The 24,307-nt window shown below is 42.4% G+C and overlaps 19 non-coding genes across 19 annotated transcripts; all 19 read right to left on the reverse strand.

The window, feature by feature from the left end:
- Positions 1-1,113: 1,113 nt before the first annotated feature.
- On the reverse strand, positions 1,114-1,187 carry trnat-agu (transfer RNA threonine (anticodon AGU)). Its single transcript has one exon. It is a non-coding gene; the product is annotated as a tRNA-Thr (tRNA).
- A 662-nt stretch (positions 1,188-1,849) lies between these two features.
- On the reverse strand, positions 1,850-1,923 carry trnat-ugu (transfer RNA threonine (anticodon UGU)). Its single transcript has one exon. It is a non-coding gene; the product is annotated as a tRNA-Thr (tRNA).
- A 615-nt stretch (positions 1,924-2,538) lies between these two features.
- On the reverse strand, positions 2,539-2,612 carry trnat-cgu (transfer RNA threonine (anticodon CGU)). The gene has a single exon. It is a non-coding gene; the product is annotated as a tRNA-Thr (tRNA).
- Positions 2,613-4,913: 2,301 nt separating this feature from the next.
- trnat-agu (transfer RNA threonine (anticodon AGU)) lies at positions 4,914-4,987 on the reverse strand. The gene has a single exon. It is a non-coding gene; the product is annotated as a tRNA-Thr (tRNA).
- A 662-nt stretch (positions 4,988-5,649) lies between these two features.
- On the reverse strand, positions 5,650-5,723 carry trnat-ugu (transfer RNA threonine (anticodon UGU)). The gene has a single exon. It is a non-coding gene; the product is annotated as a tRNA-Thr (tRNA).
- Positions 5,724-6,338: 615 nt separating this feature from the next.
- On the reverse strand, positions 6,339-6,412 carry trnat-cgu (transfer RNA threonine (anticodon CGU)). The gene has a single exon. It is a non-coding gene; the product is annotated as a tRNA-Thr (tRNA).
- A 2,301-nt stretch (positions 6,413-8,713) lies between these two features.
- Positions 8,714-8,787, reverse strand: trnat-agu (transfer RNA threonine (anticodon AGU)). Its single transcript has one exon. It is a non-coding gene; the product is annotated as a tRNA-Thr (tRNA).
- Positions 8,788-9,449: 662 nt separating this feature from the next.
- On the reverse strand, positions 9,450-9,523 carry trnat-ugu (transfer RNA threonine (anticodon UGU)). The gene has a single exon. It is a non-coding gene; the product is annotated as a tRNA-Thr (tRNA).
- Positions 9,524-10,138: 615 nt separating this feature from the next.
- Positions 10,139-10,212, reverse strand: trnat-cgu (transfer RNA threonine (anticodon CGU)). Its single transcript has one exon. It is a non-coding gene; the product is annotated as a tRNA-Thr (tRNA).
- A 2,300-nt stretch (positions 10,213-12,512) lies between these two features.
- On the reverse strand, positions 12,513-12,586 carry trnat-agu (transfer RNA threonine (anticodon AGU)). Its single transcript has one exon. It is a non-coding gene; the product is annotated as a tRNA-Thr (tRNA).
- A 662-nt stretch (positions 12,587-13,248) lies between these two features.
- Positions 13,249-13,322, reverse strand: trnat-ugu (transfer RNA threonine (anticodon UGU)). The gene has a single exon. It is a non-coding gene; the product is annotated as a tRNA-Thr (tRNA).
- A 615-nt stretch (positions 13,323-13,937) lies between these two features.
- On the reverse strand, positions 13,938-14,011 carry trnat-cgu (transfer RNA threonine (anticodon CGU)). The gene has a single exon. It is a non-coding gene; the product is annotated as a tRNA-Thr (tRNA).
- Positions 14,012-16,311: 2,300 nt separating this feature from the next.
- Positions 16,312-16,385, reverse strand: trnat-agu (transfer RNA threonine (anticodon AGU)). Its single transcript has one exon. It is a non-coding gene; the product is annotated as a tRNA-Thr (tRNA).
- Positions 16,386-17,047: 662 nt separating this feature from the next.
- trnat-ugu (transfer RNA threonine (anticodon UGU)) lies at positions 17,048-17,121 on the reverse strand. The gene has a single exon. It is a non-coding gene; the product is annotated as a tRNA-Thr (tRNA).
- Positions 17,122-17,736: 615 nt separating this feature from the next.
- Positions 17,737-17,810, reverse strand: trnat-cgu (transfer RNA threonine (anticodon CGU)). Its single transcript has one exon. It is a non-coding gene; the product is annotated as a tRNA-Thr (tRNA).
- Positions 17,811-20,110: 2,300 nt separating this feature from the next.
- On the reverse strand, positions 20,111-20,184 carry trnat-agu (transfer RNA threonine (anticodon AGU)). The gene has a single exon. It is a non-coding gene; the product is annotated as a tRNA-Thr (tRNA).
- Positions 20,185-20,846: 662 nt separating this feature from the next.
- trnat-ugu (transfer RNA threonine (anticodon UGU)) lies at positions 20,847-20,920 on the reverse strand. Its single transcript has one exon. It is a non-coding gene; the product is annotated as a tRNA-Thr (tRNA).
- A 615-nt stretch (positions 20,921-21,535) lies between these two features.
- trnat-cgu (transfer RNA threonine (anticodon CGU)) lies at positions 21,536-21,609 on the reverse strand. Its single transcript has one exon. It is a non-coding gene; the product is annotated as a tRNA-Thr (tRNA).
- Positions 21,610-23,910: 2,301 nt separating this feature from the next.
- trnat-agu (transfer RNA threonine (anticodon AGU)) lies at positions 23,911-23,984 on the reverse strand. The gene has a single exon. It is a non-coding gene; the product is annotated as a tRNA-Thr (tRNA).
- Positions 23,985-24,307: the final 323 nt, after the last annotated feature.

Below are 24,307 nucleotides of genomic sequence, written 5' to 3' on the forward strand. Positions count from 1 at the left end.
CAGACTCTGGCACCTTGATTTCCGAATGACATGCAAAACTGAGCAACAGTCCAGTGCTGCTTCTCTGTAGCCCAGGTCAGGTGCTTCTGCCGCTGTTTCTGGTTCAAAAGTGGCTTGACCTGGGGAATGCGGCACCTGTAGCCCATTTCCTGCACACGCCTGTGCACGGTGGCTCTGGATGTTTCTACTCCAGACTCAGTCCACTGCTTCCGCAGGTCCCCCAAGGTCTGGAATCGGTCCTTCTCCACAATCTTCCTCAGGGTCCGGTCACCTCTTCTCGTTGTGCAGCGTTTTTTGCCACACTTTTTCCTTCCCACAGACTTCCCACTGAGGTGCCTTGATACAGCACTCTGGGAACAGCCTATTTGTTCAGAAATTTCTTTCTGTCTTACCCTCTTGCTTGAGGGTGTCAATGATGGCCTTCTGGACAGCAGTCAGGTCGGCAGTCTTACCCACGTTTGCGGTTTTGAGTAATGGAACAGGCTGGGAGTTTTTAAAAGCCTCAGGAATCTTTTGCAGGTGTTTAGAGTTAATTAGTTGAATCAGATGATTAGGTTAATAGCTTGTTTAGAGACCCTTTTAATGATATGCTAATTTTTTGAGACAGGAATTTTGGGTTTTCATGAGCTGTATGCCAAAATCATCCGTATTAAAACAATAAAAGACCTGAAATATTTCAGTTGGTGTGCAATGAATCTAAAGTATATGAAAGTTTAATTTTTATCATTACATTATGGAAAATAATGAACTTTATCACAATATGCAAATTTTTTTAGAAGGACCTGTATATGTTTTTATTATCTCTCTCTCATTTAAAACAGGTGAATCAAATAATTGACTGATTAGTAACGTACTCGATGATCTGACTTGGGTGTGCCCAATAAGGAAAACAAGAAAAATGTGCTGCGTCGGCTCCTGAAAAAGTTGAAAAACCCCAGGTTTAAGCAAATGTCAGTCTGGCAAAGACGTCTATGCAAAGGGACACCATTCGTGACTCAGGTGGGACCCAAAAACTAACAACCTTTATTTGCAACCGAGAGGTCCAGATTGTCTTTCCTGCCGAGAATTTTACATCTGAAAAGGTTGAACGACTACTCTTAGAAGCCACAGATTAGGCACTGCTGGGATTCGAACCCAGGATCTCCTGTTTACTAGACAGGCGCTTTGACCAACTAAGCCACAGCGCCAGGTACTGTCCCTGATTCGATGCTTTTGTATACAAAGTCTAAAAGAGGTAGCATGTCAGGAGAATAGCTGATTACATCATGAATAGGTCCCTTTGAAGTTAGAGGGTTATTTCCAAAACCCTCTGCATGCTTCTATTCAGGGACATGGGAATATCTCAAACCATTTCATTTTGGATCGAAACTCTCAGTTACGATACATCTAAACGCTGTTTCAGCTAGGAGAAATGGAAAGCATGTTTTTTTTTCTTTTGCTAGGTAGGTGGCCAACAATAGGTAGTTGCAGATTTTGGCCTGAGCCATTGGATTTCAACCCATTCTTGTTATCTCCCTTATTTAAATAGGTGACTTAAGCTAATTAGTAGAGTACTCTATGATCTGAGTTGGGTGTGTGCAATAAGCAAAATAAGCAGAGCGTGAAGGGGATGCTTCAGAAGTTGTTTGTGGATCCAAGGGTTTAAGCGTATGCTTGTCCAACACAAAGACATCTGAGCAAAAGAGGGTATGCACGACTCTGGTGGGACTCGAACCCACAAACTTTGAATACCTCCATTCACGATATCACTTCTTAGATTTCCACTTTTTGTGCAGATACACACTGTTCAGCATCCAAAGATTTACGTATGTAAAAAGGGTAGGTGAGCGGTGCCCACATCACGCGGCATAGGCACTGCTGGGATTCGAACCCAGGATCTCCTGTTTACAAGACAGGCGCTTTGACCAACTAAGCCACAGCGCCGCTTGCCAATCCTTCTGCGATGTGTTGGAATAAAAAGTAAAAAAAATAATAATAATAATTTCATGAATTAAATATTCATATTTGTAAAGACTGTTTTGAACACACATCCAGAGGCTTGATCTCAACAAAAGGAAGTAGCAGATTTTGACCTAAGCCAGTGGTTTTCAAACCATTCTCGAAACCTCCCAGACGCTATACATTTTCGTTATGCTCCTTATTTCAAAACGGTGAATTGAGCTAATTAGTAGAGTACTCTGTGATCCGACTTGGCTGTGTCCAATAAAGGGAGATGAGCAGAATGTGAGGGGTAGGCTTCTGAAGTAGTTTGTGGACCTCAGTTTTAAACATATGTCTGACTCACAGAGACATCAGAGCAAAAGAGGCCATTCACACTTCAGGTGGGACTCAAAACCACAACCAGAGAATTTCTCCATTCGCATCCTAGAAGTCGAAAGCTCCATCAATTGCACCACAGAGCCATAAAATGACCCACTTCAAGGAAGTATTGCATGCGCAGCGCTTCTTCGTTTTTCCAATTTTGTGCAGGTACACACTGTTCGGCATGCAAAGACTTTCATATGTGAAAAGTTTAAGCACTCCCATATCCTGTGGCATAGGCACTGCTGGGATTTGAACCCAGGATCTCCTGTTTACGAGACAGGCACTTTGACCAGCTAAGCCACAGCGCCAGTTACAAAAGTGCAGTGAAATTTGTCGGTAAAACAAGTCTAAAAGAGGTAGCACATGAGGAAAACAGCTGATTACATTATGAAAGCGGTCCCTTAGAGGTAAGAGGATTGTTTCCAAAACATGATGGCCTTTCAGGCCTCAAGGGAATGTCTGAACTCATTTCATTTTGGCTCTACACCCTCGACACTCATGCCTAAAATGTTTTACTGAGCTTTCTTCTGATATGAACGGGCAAAATCCAGAAAGATATCCATGTATTATTTTTCATATATGTAAAGACTTTGTTTGTACAAATATCCATAGGCTTGACTTTATCAGTAGGTAGTAGCAGATTTCGGCCCTAAGCCAGGGGCTTGCAAACCATTCTTGAAGCGCATCTGCACCACATACAGGTCCTTCTAAAAAAATTAGCATATTGTGATAAAGTTCATTATTTTCCATAATGTAATGATAAAAATTAAACTTTCATATATTTTAGATTCATAGCACACCAACTGACATATTTCAGGTCTTTTATTGTTTTAATACTGATGATTTTGGCATACAGCTCATGAAAACCCCAAATTCCTGTCTCAAAAAATGTGCGTATTTCATCCGACCAATAAAAGAAGTGTTTTCAATAAAAAAAAAAAGTCGACCTTCAAATAATTATGTTCAGTTATGCACTCAATAGTCAATACTTGGTCGGGAATCCTTTTGCAGAAATGACTGCTTCAATGCGGCGTGGCATGGAGGCAATCAGCCTGTGGCACTGCTGAGGTGTTATGGAGGCCCAGGATGCTTCGATAGCGGCCTTAAGCTCATCCAGAGTGTTGGGTCTTGCGTCTCTCAACTTTCTCTTCACAATATCCCACAGATTCTCTATGGGGTTCAGGTCAGGAAAGTTGGCAGGCCAATTGAGCACAGTAATACCATGGTCAGTAAACCATTTACCAGTGGTTTTGGCACTGTGAGCAGGTGCCAGGTCGTGCTGAAAAATGAAATCTTCATCTCCATAAAGCTTTTCAGCAGATGGAAGCATGAAGTGCGCCACAATCTCCTGATAGCTAGCTGCATTGACCCTGCCCTTGATAAAACACAGTGCACCAACACCAGCAGCTGACATGGCACCCCAGACCATCACTGACTGTGGGTACTTGACACTGGACTTCAGGCATTTTGGCATTTCCTTCTCCCCAGTCTTCCTCCAGACTCTGGCACCTTGATTTCCGAATGACATGCAAAACTGAGCAACAGTCCAGTGCTGCTTCTCTGTAGCCCAGGTCAGGTGCTTCTGCCGCTGTTTCTGGTTCAAAAGTGGCTTGACCTGGGGAATGCGGCACCTGTAGCCCATTTCCTGCACACGCCTGTGCACGGTGGCTCTGGATGTTTCTACTCCAGACTCAGTCCACTGCTTCCGCAGGTCCCCCAAGGTCTGGAATCGGTCCTTCTCCACAATCTTCCTCAGGGTCCGGTCACCTCTTCTCGTTGTGCAGCGTTTTTTGCCACACTTTTTCCTTCCCACAGACTTCCCACTGAGGTGCCTTGATACAGCACTCTGGGAACAGCCTATTTGTTCAGAAATTTCTTTCTGTCTTGCCCTCTTGCTTGAGGGTGTCAAAGATGGCCTTCTGGACAGCAGTCAGGTCGGCAGTCTTACCCATGTTTGCGGTTTTGAGTAATGGAACAGGCTGGGAGTTTTTAAAAGCCTCAGGAATCTTTTGCAGGTGTTTAGAGTTAATTAGTTGAATCAGATGATTAGGTTAATAGCTTGTTTAGAGACCCTTTTAATGATATGCTAATTTTTTGAGACAGGAATTTTGGGTTTTCATGAGCTGTATGCCAAAATCATCCGTATTAAAACAATAAAAGACCTGAAATATTTCAGTTGGTGTGCAATGAATCTAAAGTATATGAAAGTTTAATTTTTATCATTACATTATGGAAAATAATGAACTTTATCACAATATGCAAATTTTTTTAGAAGGACCTGTATATGTTTTTATTATCTCTCTCTCATTTAAAACAGGTGAATCAAATAATTGACTGATTAGTAACGTACTCGATGATCTGACTTGGGTGTGCCCAATAAGGAAAACAAGAAAAATGTGCTGCGTCGGCTCCTGAAAAAGTTGAAAAACCCCAGGTTTAAGCAAATGTCAGTCTGGCAAAGACGTCTATGCAAAGGGACACCATTCGTGACTCAGGTGGGACCCAAAAACTAACAACCTTTATTTGCAACCGAGAGGTCCAGATTGTCTTTCCTGCCGAGAATTTTACATCTGAAAAGGTTGAACGACTACTCTTAGAAGCCACAGATTAGGCACTGCTGGGATTCGAACCCAGGATCTCCTGTTTACTAGACAGGCGCTTTGACCAACTAAGCCACAGCGCCAGGTACTGTCCCTGATTCGATGCTTTTGTATACAAAGTCTAAAAGAGGTAGCATGTCAGGAGAATAGCTGATTACATCATGAATAGGTCCCTTTGAAGTTAGAGGGTTATTTCCAAAACCCTCTGCATGCTTCTATTCAGGGACATGGGAATATCTCAAACCATTTCATTTTGGATCGAAACTCTCAGTTACGATACATCTAAACGCTGTTTCAGCTAGGAGAAATGGAAAGCATGTTTTTTTTTCTTTTGCTAGGTAGGTGGCCAACAATAGGTAGTTGCAGATTTTGGCCTGAGCCATTGGATTTCAACCCATTCTTGTTATCTCCCTTATTTAAATAGGTGACTTAAGCTAATTAGTAGAGTACTCTATGATCTGAGTTGGGTGTGTGCAATAAGCAAAATAAGCAGAGCGTGAAGGGGATGCTTCAGAAGTTCTTTGTGGATCCAAGGGTTTAAGCGTATGCTTGTCCAACACAAAGACATCTGAGCAAAAGAGGGTATGCACGACTCTGGTGGGACTCGAACCCACAAACTTTGAATACCTCCATTCACGATATCACTTCTTAGATTTCCACTTTTTGTGCAGATACACACTGTTCAGCATCCAAAGATTTACGTATGTAAAAAGGGTAGGTGAGCGGTGCCCACATCACGCGGCATAGGCACTGCTGGGATTCGAACCCAGGATCTCCTGTTTACAAGACAGGCGCTTTGACCAACTAAGCCACAGCGCCGCTTGCCAATCCTTCTGCGATGTGTTGGAATAAAAAGTAAAAAAAATAATAATAATAATTTCATGAATTAAATATTCATATTTGTAAAGACTGTTTTGAACACACATCCAGAGGCTTGATCTCAACAAAAGGAAGTAGCAGATTTTGACCTAAGCCAGTGGTTTTCAAACCATTCTCGAAACCTCCCAGACGCTATACATTTTCGTTATGCTCCTTATTTCAAAACGGTGAATTGAGCTAATTAGTAGAGTACTCTGTGATCCGACTTGGCTGTGTGCAATAAAGGGAGATGAGCAGAATGTGAGGGGTAGGCTTCTGAAGTAGTTTGTGGACCTCAGTTTTAAACATATGTCTGACTCACAGAGACATCAGAGCAAAAGAGGCCATTCACACTTCAGGTGGGACTCAAAACCACAACCAGAGAATTTCTCCATTAGCATCCTAGAAGTCGAAAGCTCCATCAATTGCACCACAGAGCCATAAAATGACCCACTTCAAGGAAGTATTGCATGCGCAGCGCTTCTTCGTTTTTCCAATTTTGTGCAGGTACACACTGTTCGGCATGCAAAGACTTTCATATGTGAAAAGTTTAAGCACTCCCATATCCTGTGGCATAGGCACTGCTGGGATTTGAACCCAGGATCTCCTGTTTACGAGACAGGCACTTTGACCAGCTAAGCCACAGCGCCAGTTACAAAAGTGCAGTGAAATTTGTCGGTAAAACAAGTCTAAAAGAGGTAGCACATGAGGAAAACAGCTGATTACATTATGAAAGCGGTCCCTTAGAGGTAAGAGGATTGTTTCCAAAACATGATGGCCTTTCAGGCCTCAAGGGAATGTCTGAACTCATTTCATTTTGGCTCTACACCCTCGACACTCATGCCTAAAATGTTTTACTGAGCTTTCTTCTGATATGAACGGGCAAAATCCAGAAAGATATCCATGTATTATTTTTCATATATGTAAAGACTTTGTTTGTACAAATATCCATAGGCTTGACTTTATCAGTAGGTAGTAGCAGATTTCGGCCCTAAGCCAGGGGCTTGCAAACCATTCTTGAAGCGCATCTGCACCACATACAGGTCCTTCTAAAAAAATTAGCATATTGTGATAAAGTTCATTATTTTCCATAATGTAATGATAAAAATTAAACTTTCATATATTTTAGATTCATAGCACACCAACTGACATATTTCAGGTCTTTTATTGTTTTAATACTGATGATTTTGGCATACAGCTCATGAAAACCCCAAATTCCTGTCTCAAAAAATGTGCGTATTTCATCCGACCAATAAAAGAAGTGTTTTCAATAAAAAAAAAAAGTCGACCTTCAAATAATTATGTTCAGTTATGCACTCAATAGTCAATACTTGGTCGGGAATCCTTTTGCAGAAATGACTGCTTCAATGCGGCGTGGCATGGAGGCAATCAGCCTGTGGCACTGCTGAGGTGTTATGGAGGCCCAGGATGCTTCGATAGCGGCCTTAAGCTCATCCAGAGTGTTGGGTCTTGCGTCTCTCAACTTTCTCTTCACAATATCCCACAGATTCTCTATGGGGTTCAGGTCAGGAAAGTTGGCAGGCCAATTGAGCACAGTAATACCATGGTCAGTAAACCATTTACCAGTGGTTTTGGCACTGTGAGCAGGTGCCAGGTCGTGCTGAAAAATGAAATCTTCATCTCCATAAAGCTTTTCAGCAGATGGAAGCATGAAGTGCGCCACAATCTCCTGATAGCTAGCTGCATTGACCCTGCCCTTGATAAAACACAGTGCACCAACACCAGCAGCTGACATGGCACCCCAGACCATCACTGACTGTGGGTACTTGACACTGGACTTCAGGCATTTTGGCATTTCCTTCTCCCCAGTCTTCCTCCAGACTCTGGCACCTTGATTTCCGAATGACATGCAAAACTGAGCAACAGTCCAGTGCTGCTTCTCTGTAGCCCAGGTCAGGTGCTTCTGCCGCTGTTTCTGGTTCAAAAGTGGCTTGACCTGGGGAATGCGGCACCTGTAGCCCATTTCCTGCACACGCCTGTGCACGGTGGCTCTGGATGTTTCTACTCCAGACTCAGTCCACTGCTTCCGCAGGTCCCCCAAGGTCTGGAATCGGTCCTTCTCCACAATCTTCCTCAGGGTCCGGTCACCTCTTCTCGTTGTGCAGCGTTTTTTGCCACACTTTTTCCTTCCCACAGACTTCCCACTGAGGTGCCTTGATACAGCACTCTGGGAACAGCCTATTTGTTCAGAAATTTCTTTCTGTCTTGCCCTCTTGCTTGAGGGTGTCAATGATGGCCTTCTGGACAGCAGTCAGGTCGGCAGTCTTACCCATGTTTGCGGTTTTGAGTAATGGAACAGGCTGGGAGTTTTTAAAAGCCTCAGGAATCTTTTGCAGGTGTTTAGAGTTAATTAGTTGAATCAGATGATTAGGTTAATAGCTTGTTTAGAGACCCTTTTAATGATATGCTAATTTTTTGAGACAGGAATTTTGGGTTTTCATGAGCTGTATGCCAAAATCATCCGTATTAAAACAATAAAAGACCTGAAATATTTCAGTTGGTGTGCAATGAATCTAAAGTATATGAAAGTTTAATTTTTATCATTACATTATGGAAAATAATGAACTTTATCACAATATGCAAATTTTTTTAGAAGGACCTGTATATGTTTTTATTATCTCTCTCTCATTTAAAACAGGTGAATCAAATAATTGACTGATTAGTAACGTACTCGATGATCTGACTTGGGTGTGCCCAATAAGGAAAACAAGAAAAATGTGCTGCGTCGGCTCCTGAAAAAGTTGAAAAACCCCAGGTTTAAGCAAATGTCAGTCTGGCAAAGACGTCTATGCAAAGGGACACCATTCGTGACTCAGGTGGGACCCAAAAACTAACAACCTTTATTTGCAACCGAGAGGTCCAGATTGTCTTTCCTGCCGAGAATTTTACATCTGAAAAGGTTGAACGACTACTCTTAGAAGCCACAGATTAGGCACTGCTGGGATTCGAACCCAGGATCTCCTGTTTACTAGACAGGCGCTTTGACCAACTAAGCCACAGCGCCAGGTACTGTCCCTGATTCGATGCTTTTGTATACAAAGTCTAAAAGAGGTAGCATGTCAGGAGAATAGCTGATTACATCATGAATAGGTCCCTTTGAAGTTAGAGGGTTATTTCCAAAACCCTCTGCATGCTTCTATTCAGGGACATGGGAATATCTCAAACCATTTCATTTTGGATCGAAACTCTCAGTTACGATACATCTAAACGCTGTTTCAGCTAGGAGAAATGGAAAGCATGTTTTTTTTTCTTTTGCTAGGTAGGTGGCCAACAATAGGTAGTTGCAGATTTTGGCCTGAGCCATTGGATTTCAACCCATTCTTGTTATCTCCCTTATTTAAATAGGTGACTTAAGCTAATTAGTAGAGTACTCTATGATCTGAGTTGGGTGTGTGCAATAAGCAAAATAAGCAGAGCGTGAAGGGGATGCTTCAGAAGTTGTTTGTGGATCCAAGGGTTTAAGCGTATGCTTGTCCAACACAAAGACATCTGAGCAAAAGAGGGTATGCACGACTCTGGTGGGACTCGAACCCACAAACTTTGAATACCTCCATTCACGATATCACTTCTTAGATTTCCACTTTTTGTGCAGATACACACTGTTCAGCATCCAAAGATTTACGTATGTAAAAAGGGTAGGTGAGCGGTGCCCACATCACGCGGCATAGGCACTGCTGGGATTCGAACCCAGGATCTCCTGTTTACAAGACAGGCGCTTTGACCAACTAAGCCACAGCGCCGCTTGCTAATCCTTCTGCGATGTGTTGGAATAAAAAGTAAAAAAAATAATAATAATAATTTCATGAATTAAATATTCATATTTGTAAAGACTGTTTTGAACACACATCCAGAGGCTTGATCTCAACAAAAGGAAGTAGCAGATTTTGACCTAAGCCAGTGGTTTTCAAACCATTCTCGAAACCTCCCAGACGCTATACATTTTCGTTATGCTCCTTATTTCAAAACGGTGAATTGAGCTAATTAGTAGAGTACTCTGTGATCCGACTTGGCTGTGTGCAATAAAGGGAGATGAGCAGAATGTGAGGGGTAGGCTTCTGAAGTAGTTTGTGGACCTCAGTTTTAAACATATGTCTGACTCACAGAGACATCAGAGCAAAAGAGGCCATTCACACTTCAGGTGGGACTCAAAACCACAACCAGAGAATTTCTCCATTAGCATCCTAGAAGTCGAAAGCTCCATCAATTGCACCACAGAGCCATAAAATGACCCACTTCAAGGAAGTATTGCATGCGCAGCGCTTCTTCGTTTTTCCAATTTTGTGCAGGTACACACTGTTCGGCATGCAAAGACTTTCATATGTGAAAAGTTTAAGCACTCCCATATCCTGTGGCATAGGCACTGCTGGGATTTGAACCCAGGATCTCCTGTTTACGAGACAGGCACTTTGACCAGCTAAGCCACAGCGCCAGTTACAAAAGTGCAGTGAAATTTGTCGGTAAAACAAGTCTAAAAGAGGTAGCACATGAGGAAAACAGCTGATTACATTATGAAAGCGGTCCCTTAGAGGTAAGAGGATTGTTTCCAAAACATGATGGCCTTTCAGGCCTCAAGGGAATGTCTGAACTCATTTCATTTTGGCTCTACACTCTCGACACTCATGCCTAAAATGTTTCCTGAGCTTTCTTCTGATATGAACGGGCAAAATCCAGAAAGATATCCATGTATTATTTTTCATATATGTAAAGACTTTGTTTGTACAAATATCCATAGGCTTGACTTTATCAGTAGGTAGTAGCAGATTTCGGCCCTAAGCCAGGGGCTTGCAAACCATTCTTGAAGCGCATCTGCACCACATACAGGTCCTTCTAAAAAAATTAGCATATTGTGATAAAGTTCATTATTTTCCATAATGTAATGATAAAAATTAAACTTTCATATATTTTAGATTCATAGCACACCAACTGAAATATTTCAGGTCTTTTATTGTTTTAATACTGATGATTTTGGCATACAGCTCATGAAAACCCCAAATTCCTGTCTCAAAAAATGTGCGTATTTCATCCGACCAATAAAAGAAGTGTTTTCAATAAAAAAAAAAAGTCGACCTTCAAATAATTATGTTCAGTTATGCACTCAATAGTCAATACTTGGTCGGGAATCCTTTTGCAGAAATGACTGCTTCAATGCGGCGTGGCATGGAGGCAATCAGCCTGTGGCACTGCTGAGGTGTTATGGAGGCCCAGGATGCTTCGATAGCGGCCTTAAGCTCATCCAGAGTGTTGGGTCTTGCGTCTCTCAACTTTCTCTTCACAATATCCCACAGATTCTCTATGGGGTTCAGGTCAGGAAAGTTGGCAGGCCAATTGAGCACAGTAATACCATGGTCAGTAAACCATTTACCAGTGGTTTTGGCACTGTGAGCAGGTGCCAGGTCGTGCTGAAAAATGAAATCTTCATCTCCATAAAGCTTTTCAGCAGATGGAAGCATGAAGTGCGCCACAATCTCCTGATAGCTAGCTGCATTGACCCTGCCCTTGATAAAACACAGTGCACCAACACCAGCAGCTGACATGGCACCCCAGACCATCACTGACTGTGGGTACTTGACACTGGACTTCAGGCATTTTGGCATTTCCTTCTCCCCAGTCTTCCTCCAGACTCTGGCACCTTGATTTCCGAATGACATGCAAAACTGAGCAACAGTCCAGTGCTGCTTCTCTGTAGCCCAGGTCAGGTGCTTCTGCCGCTGTTTCTGGTTCAAAAGTGGCTTGACCTGGGGAATGCGGCACCTGTAGCCCATTTCCTGCACACGCCTGTGCACGGTGGCTCTGGATGTTTCTACTCCAGACTCAGTCCACTGCTTCCGCAGGTCCCCCAAGGTCTGGAATCGGTCCTTCTCCACAATCTTCCTCAGGGTCCGGTCACCTCTTCTCGTTGTGCAGCGTTTTTTGCCACACTTTTTCCTTCCCACAGACTTCCCACTGAGGTGCCTTGATACAGCACTCTGGGAACAGCCTATTTGTTCAGAAATTTCTTTCTGTCTTGCCCTCTTGCTTGAGGGTGTCAAAGATGGCCTTCTGGACAGCAGTCAGGTCGGCAGTCTTACCCATGTTTGCGGTTTTGAGTAATGGAACAGGCTGGGAGTTTTTAAAAGCCTCAGGAATCTTTTGCAGGTGTTTAGAGTTAATTAGTTGAATCAGATGATTAGGTTAATAGCTTGTTTAGAGACCCTTTTAATGATATGCTAATTTTTTGAGACAGGAATTTTGGGTTTTCATGAGCTGTATGCCAAAATCATCCGTATTAAAACAATAAAAGACCTGAAATATTTCAGTTGGTGTGCAATGAATCTAAAGTATATGAAAGTTTAATTTTTATCATTACATTATGGAAAATAATGAACTTTATCACAATATGCAAATTTTTTTAGAAGGACCTGTATATGTTTTTATTATCTCTCTCTCATTTAAAACAGGTGAATCAAATAATTGACTGATTAGTAACGTACTCGATGATCTGACTTGGGTGTGCCCAATAAGGAAAACAAGAAAAATGTGCTGCGTCGGCTCCTGAAAAAGTTGAAAAACCCCAGGTTTAAGCAAATGTCAGTCTGGCAAAGACGTCTATGCAAAGGGACACCATTCGTGACTCAGGTGGGACCCAAAAACTAACAACCTTTATTTGCAACCGAGAGGTCCAGATTGTCTTTCCTGCCGAGAATTTTACATCTGAAAAGGTTGAACGACTACTCTTAGAAGCCACAGATTAGGCACTGCTGGGATTCGAACCCAGGATCTCCTGTTTACTAGACAGGCGCTTTGACCAACTAAGCCACAGCGCCAGGTACTGTCCCTGATTCGATGCTTTTGTATACAAAGTCTAAAAGAGGTAGCATGTCAGGAGAATAGCTGATTACATCATGAATAGGTCCCTTTGAAGTTAGAGGGTTATTTCCAAAACCCTCTGCATGCTTCTATTCAGGGACATGGGAATATCTCAAACCATTTCATTTTGGATCGAAACTCTCAGTTACGATACATCTAAACGCTGTTTCAGCTAGGAGAAATGGAAAGCATGTTTTTTTTTCTTTTGCTAGGTAGGTGGCCAACAATAGGTAGTTGCAGATTTTGGCCTGAGCCATTGGATTTCAACCCATTCTTGTTATCTCCCTTATTTAAATAGGTGACTTAAGCTAATTAGTAGAGTACTCTATGATCTGAGTTGGGTGTGTGCAATAAGCAAAATAAGCAGAGCGTGAAGGGGATGCTTCAGAAGTTGTTTGTGGATCCAAGGGTTTAAGCGTATCCTTGTCCAACACAAAGACATCTGAGCAAAAGAGGGTATGCACGACTCTGGTGGGACTCGAACCCACAAACTTTGAATACCTCCATTCACGATATCACTTCTTAGATTTCCACTTTTTGTGCAGATACACACTGTTCAGCATCCAAAGATTTACGTATGTAAAAAGGGTAGGTGAGCGGTGCCCACATCACGCGGCATAGGCACTGCTGGGATTCGAACCCAGGATCTCCTGTTTACAAGACAGGCGCTTTGACCAACTAAGCCACAGCGCCGCTTGCTAATCCTTCTGCGATGTGTTGGAATAAAAAGTAAAAAAAATAATAATAATAATTTCATGAATTAAATATTCATATTTGTAAAGACTGTTTTGAACACACATCCAGAGGCTTGATCTCAACAAAAGGAAGTAGCAGATTTTGACCTAAGCCAGTGGTTTTCAAACCATTCTCGAAACCTCCCAGACGCTATACATTTTCGTTATGCTCCTTATTTCAAAACGGTGAATTGAGCTAATTAGTAGAGTACTCTGTGATCCGACTTGGCTGTGTGCAATAAAGGGAGATGAGCAGAATGTGAGGGGTAGGCTTCTGAAGTAGTTTGTGGACCTCAGTTTTAAACATATGTCTGACTCACAGAGACATCAGAGCAAAAGAGGCCATTCACACTTCAGGTGGGACTCAAAACCACAACCAGAGAATTTCTCCATTAGCATCCTAGAAGTCGAAAGCTCCATCAATTGCACCACAGAGCCATAAAATGACCCACTTCAAGGAAGTATTGCATGCGCAGCGCTTCTTCGTTTTTCCAATTTTGTGCAGGTACACACTGTTCGGCATGCAAAGACTTTCATATGTGAAAAGTTTAAGCACTCCCATATCCTGTGGCATAGGCACTGCTGGGATTTGAACCCAGGATCTCCTGTTTACGAGACAGGCACTTTGACCAGCTAAGCCACAGCGCCAGTTACAAAAGTGCAGTGAAATTTGTCGGTAAAACAAGTCTAAAAGAGGTAGCACATGAGGAAAACAGCTGATTACATTATGAAAGCGGTCCCTTAGAGGTAAGAGGATTGTTTCCAAAACATGATGGCCTTTCAGGCCTCAAGGGAATGTCTGAACTCATTTCATTTTGGCTCTACACTCTCGACACTCATGCCTAAAATGTTTCCTGAGCTTTCTTCTGATATGAACGGGCAAAATCCAGAAAGATATCCATGTATTATTTTTCATATATGTAAAGACTTTGTTTGTACAAATATCCATAGGCTTGACTTTATCAGTAGGTAGTAGCAGATTTCGGCCCTAAGCCAGGGGCTTGCAAACCATTCTTGAAGCGCATCTGCACCACATACAGGTCCTTCTAAAAAAATTAGCATATTGTGATAAAGTTCATTATTTTCCATAATGTAATGATAAAAATTAAACTTTCATATATTTTAGATTCATAGCACACCAACTGAAATATTTCAGGTCTTTTATTGTTTTAATACTGATGATTTTGGCATACAGCTCATGAAAACCCCAAATTCCTGTCTCAAAAAATGTGCGTATTTCATCCGACCAATAAAAGAAGTGTTTTAAAAAAAAAAAAAAAGTCAACCTTCAAATAATTATGTTCAGTTATGCACTCAATAGTCAATACTTGGTCGGGAATCCTTTTGCAGAAATGACTGCTTCAATGCGGCGTGGCATGGAGGCAATCAGCCTGTGGCACTGCTGAGGTGTTATGGAGGCCCAGGATGCTTCGATAGCGGCCTTAAGCTCATCCAGAGTGTTGGGTCTTGCGTCTCTCAACTTTCTCTTCACAATATCCCACAGATTCTCTATGGGGTTCAGGTCAGGAAAGTTGGCAGGCCAATTGAGCACAGTAATACCATGGTCAGTAAACCATTTACCAGTGGTTTTGGCACTGTGAGCAGGTGCCAGGTCGTGCTGAAAAATGAAATCTTCATCTCCATAAAGCTTTTCAGCAGATGGAAGCATGAAGTGCGCCACAATCTCCTGATAGCTAGCTGCATTGACCCTGCCCTTGATAAAACACAGTGCACCAACACCAGCAGCTGACATGGCACCCCAGACCATCACTGACTGTGGGTACTTGACACTGGACTTCAGGCATTTTGGCATTTCCTTCTCCCCAGTCTTCCTCCAGACTCTGGCACCTTGATTTCCGAATGACATGCAAAACTGAGCAACAGTCCAGTGCTGCTTCTCTGTAGCCCAGGTCAGGTGCTTCTGCCGCTGTTTCTGGTTCAAAAGTGGCTTGACCTGGGGAATGCGGCACCTGTAGCCCATTTCCTGCACACGCCTGTGCACGGTGGCTCTGGATGTTTCTACTCCAGACTCAGTCCACTGCTTCCGCAGGTCCCCCAAGGTCTGGAATCGGTCCTTCTCCACAATCTTCCTCAGGGTCCGGTCACCTCTTCTCGTTGTGCAGCGTTTTTTGCCACACTTTTTCCTTCCCACAGACTTCCCACTGAGGTGCCTTGATACAGCACTCTGGGAACAGCCTATTTGTTCAGAAATTTCTTTCTGTCTTGCCCTCTTGCTTGAGGGTGTCAAAGATGGCCTTCTGGACAGCAGTCAGGTCGGCAGTCTTACCCATGTTTGCGGTTTTGAGTAATGGAACAGGCTGGGAGTTTTTAAAAGCCTCAGGAATCTTTTGCAGGTGTTTAGAGTTAATTAGTTGAATCAGATGATTAGGTTAATAGCTTGTTTAGAGACCCTTTTAATGATATGCTAATTTTTTGAGACAGGAATTTTGGGTTTTCATGAGCTGTATGCCAAAATCATCCGTATTAAAACAATAAAAGACCTGAAATATTTCAGTTGGTGTGCAATGAATCTAAAGTATATGAAAGTTTAATTTTTATCATTACATTATGGAAAATAATGAACTTTATCACAATATGCAAATTTTTTTAGAAGGACCTGTATATGTTTTTATTATCTCTCTCTCATTTAAAACAGGTGAATCAAATAATTGACTGATTAGTAACGTACTCGATGATCTGACTTGGGTGTGCCCAATAAGGAAAACAAGAAAAATGTGCTGCGTCGGCTCCTGAAAAAGTTGAAAAACCCCAGGTTTAAGCAAATGTCAGTCTGGCAAAGACGTCTATGCAAAGGGACACCATTCGTGACTCAGGTGGGACCCAAAAACTAACAACCTTTATTTGCAACCGAGAGGTCCAGATTGTCTTTCCTGCCGAGAATTTTACATCTGAAAAGGTTGAACGACTACTCTTAGAAGCCACAGATTAGGCACTGCTGGGATTCGAACCCAGGATCTCCTGTTTACTAGACAGGCGCTTTGACCAACTAAGCCACAGCGCCAGGTACTGTCCCTGATTCGATGCTTTTGTATACAAAGTCTAAAAGAGGTAGCATGTCAGGAGAATAGCTGATTACATCATGAATAGGTCCCTTTGAAGTTAGAGGGTTATTTCCAAAACCCTCTGCATGCTTCTATTCAGGGACATGGGAATATCTCAAACCATTTCATTTTGGATCGAAACTCTCAGTTACGATACATCTAAACGCTGTTTCAGCTAGGAGAAATGGAAAGCATGTTTTTTTTTCTTTTGCTAGGTAGGTGGCCAACAATAGGTAGTTGCAGATTTTGGCCTGAGCCATTGGATTTCAACCCATTCTTGTTATCTCCCTTATTTAAATAGGTGACTTAAGCTAATTAGTAGAGTACTCTATGATCTGAGTTGGGTGTGTGCAATAAGCAAAATAAGCAGAGCGTGAAGGGGATGCTTCAGAAGTTGTTTGTGGATCCAAGGGTTTAAGCGTATGCTTGTCCAACACAAAGACATCTGAGCAAAAGAGGGTATGCACGACTCTGGTGGGACTCGAACCCACAAACTTTGAATACCTCCATTCACGATATCACTTCTTAGATTTCCACTTTTTGTGCAGATACACACTGTTCAGCATCCAAAGATTTACGTATGTAAAAAGGGTAGGTGAGCGGTGCCCACATAACGCGGCATAGGCACTGCTGGGATTCGAACCCAGGATCTCCTGTTTACAAGACAGGCGCTTTGACCAACTAAGCCACAGCGCCGCTTGCTAATCCTTCTGCGATGTGTTGGAATAAAAAGTAAAAAAAATAATAATAATAATTTCATGAATTAAATATTCATATTTGTAAAGACTGTTTTGAACACACATCCAGAGGCTTGATCTCAACAAAAGGAAGTAGCAGATTTTGACCTAAGCCAGTGGTTTTCAAACCATTCTCGAAACCTCCCAGACGCTATACATTTTCGTTATGCTCCTTATTTCAAAACGGTGAATTGAGCTAATTAGTAGAGTACTCTGTGATCCGACTTGGCTGTGTGCAATAAAGGGAGATGAGCAGAATGTGAGGGGTAGGCTTCTGAAGTAGTTTGTGGACCTCAGTTTTAAACATATGTCTGACTCACAGAGACATCAGAGCAAAAGAGGCCATTCACACTTCAGGTGGGACTCAAAACCACAACCAGAGAATTTCTCCATTAGCATCCTAGAAGTCGAAAGCTCCATCAATTGCACCACAGAGCCATAAAATGACCCACTTCAAGGAAGTATTGCATGCGCAGCGCTTCTTCGTTTTTCCAATTTTGTGCAGGTACACACTGTTCGGCATGCAAAGACTTTCATATGTGAAAAGTTTAAGCACTCCCATATCCTGTGGCATAGGCACTGCTGGGATTTGAACCCAGGATCTCCTGTTTACGAGACAGGCACTTTGACCAGCTAAGCCACAGCGCCAGTTACAAAAGTGCAGTGAAATTTGTCGGTAAAACAAGTCTAAAAGAGGTAGCACATGAGGAAAACAGCTGATTACATTATGAAAGCGGTCCCTTAGAGGTAAGAGGATTGTTTCCAAAACATGATGGCCTTTCAGGCCTCAAGGGAATGTCTGAACTCATTTCATTTTGGCTCTACACTCTCGACACTCATGCCTAAAATGTTTCCTGAGCTTTCTTCTGATATGAACGGGCAAAATCCAGAAAGATATCCATGTATTATTTTTCATATATGTAAAGACTTTGTTTGTACAAATATCCATAGGCTTGACTTTATCAGTAGGTAGTAGCAGATTTCGGCCCTAAGCCAGGGGCTTGCAAACCATTCTTGAAGCGCATCTGCACCACATACAGGTCCTTCTAAAAAAATTTGCATATTGTGATAAAGTTCATTATTTTCCATAATGTAATGATAAAAATTAAACTTTCATATATTTTAGATTCATAGCACACCAACTGAAATATTTCAGGTCTTTTATTGTTTTAATACTGATGATTTTGGCATACAGCTCATGAAAACCCCAAATTCCTGTCTCAAAAAATGTGCGTATTTCATCCGACCAATAAAAGAAGTGTTTTCAAAAAAAAAAAAAAGTCAACCTTCAAATAATTATGTTCAGTTATGCACTCAATAGTCAATACTTGGTCGGGAATCCTTTTGCAGAAATGACTGCTTCAATGCGGCGTGGCATGGAGGCAATCAGCCTGTGGCACTGCTGAGGTGTTATGGAGGCCCAGGATGCTTCGATAGCGGCCTTAAGCTCATCCAGAGTGTTGGGTCTTGCGTCTCTCAACTTTCTCTTCACAATATCCCACAGATTCTCTATGGGGTTCAGGTCAGGAAAGTTGGCAGGCCAATTGAGCACAGTAATACCATGGTCAGTAAACCATTTACCAGTGGTTTTGGCACTGTGAGCAGGTGCCAGGTCGTGCTGAAAAATGAAATCTTCATCTCCATAAAGCTTTTCAGCAGATGGAAGCATGAAGTGCGCCACAATCTCCTGATAGCTAGCTGCATTGACCCTGCCCTTGATAAAACACAGTGCACCAACACCAGCAGCTGACATGGCACCCCAGACCATCACTGACTGTGGGTACTTGACACTGGACTTCAGGCATTTTGGCATTTCCTTCTCCCCAGTCTTCCTCCAGACTCTGGCACCTTGATTTCCGAATGACATGCAAAACTGAGCAACAGTCCAGTGCTGCTTCTCTGTAGCCCAGGTCAGGTGCTTCTGCCGCTGTTTCTGGTTCAAAAGTGGCTTGACCTGGGGAATGCGGCACCTGTAGCCCATTTCCTGCACACGCCTGTGCACGGTGGCTCTGGATGTTTCTACTCCAGACTCAGTCCACTGCTTCCGCAGGTCCCCCAAGGTCTGGAATCGGTCCTTCTCCACAATCTTCCTCAGGGTCCGGTCACCTCTTCTCGTTGTGCAGCGTTTTTTGCCACACTTTTTCCTTCCCACAGACTTCCCACTGAGGTGCCTTGATACAGCACTCTGGGAACAGCCTATTTGTTCAGAAATTTCTTTCTGTCTTGCCCTCTTGCTTGAGGGTGTCAATGATGGCCTTCTGGACAGCAGTCAGGTCGGCAGTCTTACCCATGTTTGCGGTTTTGAGTAATGGAACAGGCTGGGAGTTTTTAAAAGCCTCAGGAATCTTTTGCAGGTGTTTAGAGTTAATTAGTTGAATCAGATGATTAGGTTAATAGCTTGTTTAGAGACCCTTTTAATGATATGCTAATTTTTTGAGACAGGAATTTTGGGTTTTCATGAGCTGTATGCCAAAATCATCCGTATTAAAACAATAAAAGACCTGAAATATTTCAGTTGGTGTGCAATGAATCTAAAGTATATGAAAGTTTAATTTTTATCATTACATTATGGAAAATAATGAACTTTATCACAATATGCAAATTTTTTTAGAAGGACCTGTATATGTTTTTATTATCTCTCTCTCATTTAAAACAGGTGAATCAAATAATTGACTGATTAGTAACGTACTCGATGATCTGACTTGGGTGTGCCCAATAAGGAAAACAAGAAAAATGTGCTGCGTCGGCTCCTGAAAAAGTTGAAAAACCCCAGGTTTAAGCAAATGTCAGTCTGGCAAAGACGTCTATGCAAAGGGACACCATTCGTGACTCAGGTGGGACCCAAAAACTAACAACCTTTATTTGCAACCGAGAGGTCCAGATTGTCTTTCCTGCCGAGAATTTTACATCTGAAAAGGTTGAACGACTACTCTTAGAAGCCACAGATTAGGCACTGCTGGGATTCGAACCCAGGATCTCCTGTTTACTAGACAGGCGCTTTGACCAACTAAGCCACAGCGCCAGGTACTGTCCCTGATTCGATGCTTTTGTATACAAAGTCTAAAAGAGGTAGCATGTCAGGAGAATAGCTGATTACATCATGAATAGGTCCCTTTGAAGTTAGAGGGTTATTTCCAAAACCCTCTGCATGCTTCTATTCAGGGACATGGGAATATCTCAAACCATTTCATTTTGGATCGAAACTCTCAGTTACGATACATCTAAACGCTGTTTCAGCTAGGAGAAATGGAAAGCATGTTTTTTTTTCTTTTGCTAGGTAGGTGGCCAACAATAGGTAGTTGCAGATTTTGGCCTGAGCCATTGGATTTCAACCCATTCTTGTTATCTCCCTTATTTAAATAGGTGACTTAAGCTAATTAGTAGAGTACTCTATGATCTGAGTTGGGTGTGTGCAATAAGCAAAATAAGCAGAGCGTGAAGGGGATGCTTCAGAAGTTGTTTGTGGATCCAAGGGTTTAAGCGTATGCTTGTCCAACACAAAGACATCTGAGCAAAAGAGGGTATGCACGACTCTGGTGGGACTCGAACCCACAAACTTTGAATACCTCCATTCACGATATCACTTCTTAGATTTCCACTTTTTGTGCAGATACACACTGTTCAGCATCCAAAGATTTACGTATGTAAAAAGGGTAGGTGAGCGGTGCCCACATCACGCAGCATAGGCACTGCTGGGATTCGAACCCAGGATCTCCTGTTTACAAGACAGGCGCTTTGACCAACTAAGCCACAGCGCCGCTTGCAAATCCTTCTGCGATGTGTTGGAATAAAGAGTAAAAAAAATAATAATAATAATTTCATGAATTAAATATTCATATTTGTAAAGACTGTTTTGAACACACATCCAGAGGCTTGATCTCAACAAAAGGAAGTAGCAGATTTTGGCCTAAGCCAGTGGTTTTCAAACCATTCTCGAAACCTCCCAGACGCTATACATTTTCGTTATGCTCCTTATTTCAAAACGGTGAATTGAGCTAATTAGTAGAGTACTCTGTGATCCGACTTGGCTGTGTGCAATAAAGGGAGATGAGCAGAATGTGAGGGGTAGGCTTCTGAAGTAGTTTGTGGACCTCAGTTTTAAACATATGTCTGACTCACAGAGACATCAGAGCAAAAGAGGCCATTCACACTTCAGGTGGGACTCAAAACCACAACCAGAGAATTTCTCCATTCGCATCCTAGAAGTCGAAAGCTCCATCAATTGCACCACAGAGCCATAAAATGACCCACTTCAAGGAAGTATTGCATGCGCAGCGCTTCTTCGTTTTTCCAATTTTGTGCAGGTACACACTGTTCGGCATGCAAAGACTTTCATATGTGAAAAGTTTAAGCACTCCCATATCCTGTGGCATAGGCACTGCTGGGATTTGAACCCAGGATCTCCTGTTTACGAGACAGGCACTTTGACCAGCTAAGCCACAGCGCCAGTTACAAAAGTGCAGTGAAATTTGTCGGTAAAACAAGTCTAAAAGAGGTAGCACATGAGGAAAACAGCTGATTACATTATGAAAGCGGTCCCTTAGAGGTAAGAGGATTGTTTCCAAAACATGATGGCCTTTCAGGCCTCAAGGGAATGTCTGAACTCATTTCATTTTGGCTCTACACTCTCGACACTCATGCCTAAAATGTTTTACTGAGCTTTCTTCTGATATGAACGGGCAAAATCCAGAAAGATATCCATGTATTATTTTTCATATATGTAAAGACTTTGTTTGTACAAATATCCATAGGCTTGACTTTATCAGTAGGTAGTAGCAGATTTCGGCCCTAAGCCAGGGGCTTGCAAACCATTCTTGAAGCGCATCTGCACCACATACAGGTCCTTCTAAAAAAATTAGCATATTGTGATAAAGTTCATTATTTTCCATAATGTAATGATAAAAATTAAACTTTCATATATTTTAGATTCATAGCACACCAACTGAAATATTTCAGGTCTTTTATTGTTTTAATACTGATGATTTTGGCATACAGCTCATGAAAACCCCAAATTCCTGTCTCAAAAAATGTGCGTATTTCATCCGCCCAATAAAAGAAGTGTTTTCAATAAATAAAAAAAGTCAACCTTCAAATAATTATGTTCAGTTATGCACTCAATAGTCAATACTTGGTCGGGAATCCTTTTGCAGAAATGACTGCTTCAATGCGGCGTGGCATGGAGGCAATCAGCCTGTGGCACTGCTGAGGTGTTATGGAGGCCCAGGATGCTTCGATAGCGGCCTTAAGCTCATCCAGAGTGTTGGGTCTTGCGTCTCTCAACTTTCTCTTCACAATATCCCACAGATTCTCTATGGGGTTCAGGTCAGGAAAGTTGGCAGGCCAATTGAGCACAGTAATACCATGGTCAGTAAACCATTTACCAGTGGTTTTGGCACTGTGAGCAGGTGCCAGGTCGTGCTGAAAAATGAAATCTTCATCTCCATAAAGCTTTTCAGCAGATGGAAGCATGAAGTGCGCCACAATCTCCTGATAGCTAGCTGCATTGACCCTGCCCTTGATAAAACACAGTGCACCAACACCAGCAGCTGACATGGCACCCCAGACCATCACTGACTGTGGGTACTTGACACTGGACTTCAGGCATTTTGGCATTTCCTTCTCCCCAGTCTTCCTCCAGACTCTGGCACCTTGATTTCCGAATGACATGCAAAACTGAGCAACAGTCCAGTGCTGCTTCTCTGTAGCCCAGGTCAGGTGCTTCTGCCGCTGTTTCTGGTTCAAAAGTGGCTTGACCTGGGGAATGCGGCACCTGTAGCCCATTTCCTGCACACGCCTGTGCACGGTGGCTCTGGATGTTTCTACTCCAGACTCAGTCCACTGCTTCCGCAGGTCCCCCAAGGTCTGGAATCGGTCCTTCTCCACAATCTTCCTCAGGGTCCGGTCACCTCTTCTCGTTGTGCAGCGTTTTTTGCCACACTTTTTCCTTCCCACAGACTTCCCACTGAGGTGCCTTGATACAGCACTCTGGGAACAGCCTATTTGTTCAGAAATTTCTTTCTGTCTTACCCTCTTGCTTGAGGGTGTCAATGATGGCCTTCTGGACAGCAGTCAGGTCGGCAGTCTTACCCACGTTTGCGGTTTTGAGTAATGGAACAGGCTGGGAGTTTTTAAAAGCCTCAGGAATCTTTTGCAGGTGTTTAGAGTTAATTAATTGAATCAGATGATTAGGTTAATAGCTTGTTTAGAGACCCTTTTAATGATATGCTAATTTTTTGAGACAGGAATTTTGGGTTTTCATGAGCTGTATGCCAAAATCATCCGTATTAAAACAATAAAAGACCTGAAATATTTCAGTTGGTGTGCAATGAATCTAAAGTATATGAAAGTTTAATTTTTATCATTACATTATGGAAAATAATGAACTTTATCACAATATGCAAATTTTTTTAGAAGGACCTGTATATGTTTTTATTATCTCTCTCTCATTTAAAACAGGTGAATCAAATAATTGACTGATTAGTAACGTACTCGATGATCTGACTTGGGTGTGCCCAATAAGGAAAACAAGAAAAATGTGCTGCGTCGGCTCCTGAAAAAGTTGAAAAACCCCAGGTTTAAGCAAATGTCAGTCTGGCAAAGACGTCTATGCAAAGGGACACCATTCGTGACTCAGGTGGGACCCAAAAACTAACAACCTTTATTTGCAACCGAGAGGTCCAGATTGTCTTTCCTGCCGAGAATTTTACATCTGAAAAGGTTGAACGACTACTCTTAGAAGCCACAGATTAGGCACTGCTGGGATTCGAACCCAGGATCTCCTGTTTACTAGACAGGCGCTTTGACCAACTAAGCCACAGCGCCAGGTACTGTCCCTGATTCGATGCTTTTGTATACAAAGTCTAAAAGAGGTAGCATGTCAGGAGAATAGCTGATTACATCATGAATAGGTCCCTTTGAAGTTAGAGGGTTATTTCCAAAACCCTCTGCATGCTTCTATTCAGGGACATGGGAATATCTCAAACCATTTCATTTTGGATCGAAACTCTCAGTTACGATACATCTAAACGCTGTTTCAGCTAGGAGAAATGGAAAGCATGTTTTTTTTTCTTTTGCTAGGTGTGTGGCCAACAATAGGTAGTTGCAGATTTTGGCCTGAGCCATTGGATTTCAACCCATTCTTGTTA

Source organism: Rhinichthys klamathensis, unplaced genomic scaffold (genome assembly GCF_029890125.1).
Source record: "Rhinichthys klamathensis goyatoka isolate OS25496 unplaced genomic scaffold, OSU_Roscu_1.1 h1tg000223l_1, whole genome shotgun sequence".
Classification (NCBI taxonomy): domain Eukaryota; kingdom Metazoa; phylum Chordata; class Actinopteri; order Cypriniformes; family Leuciscidae; genus Rhinichthys; species Rhinichthys klamathensis.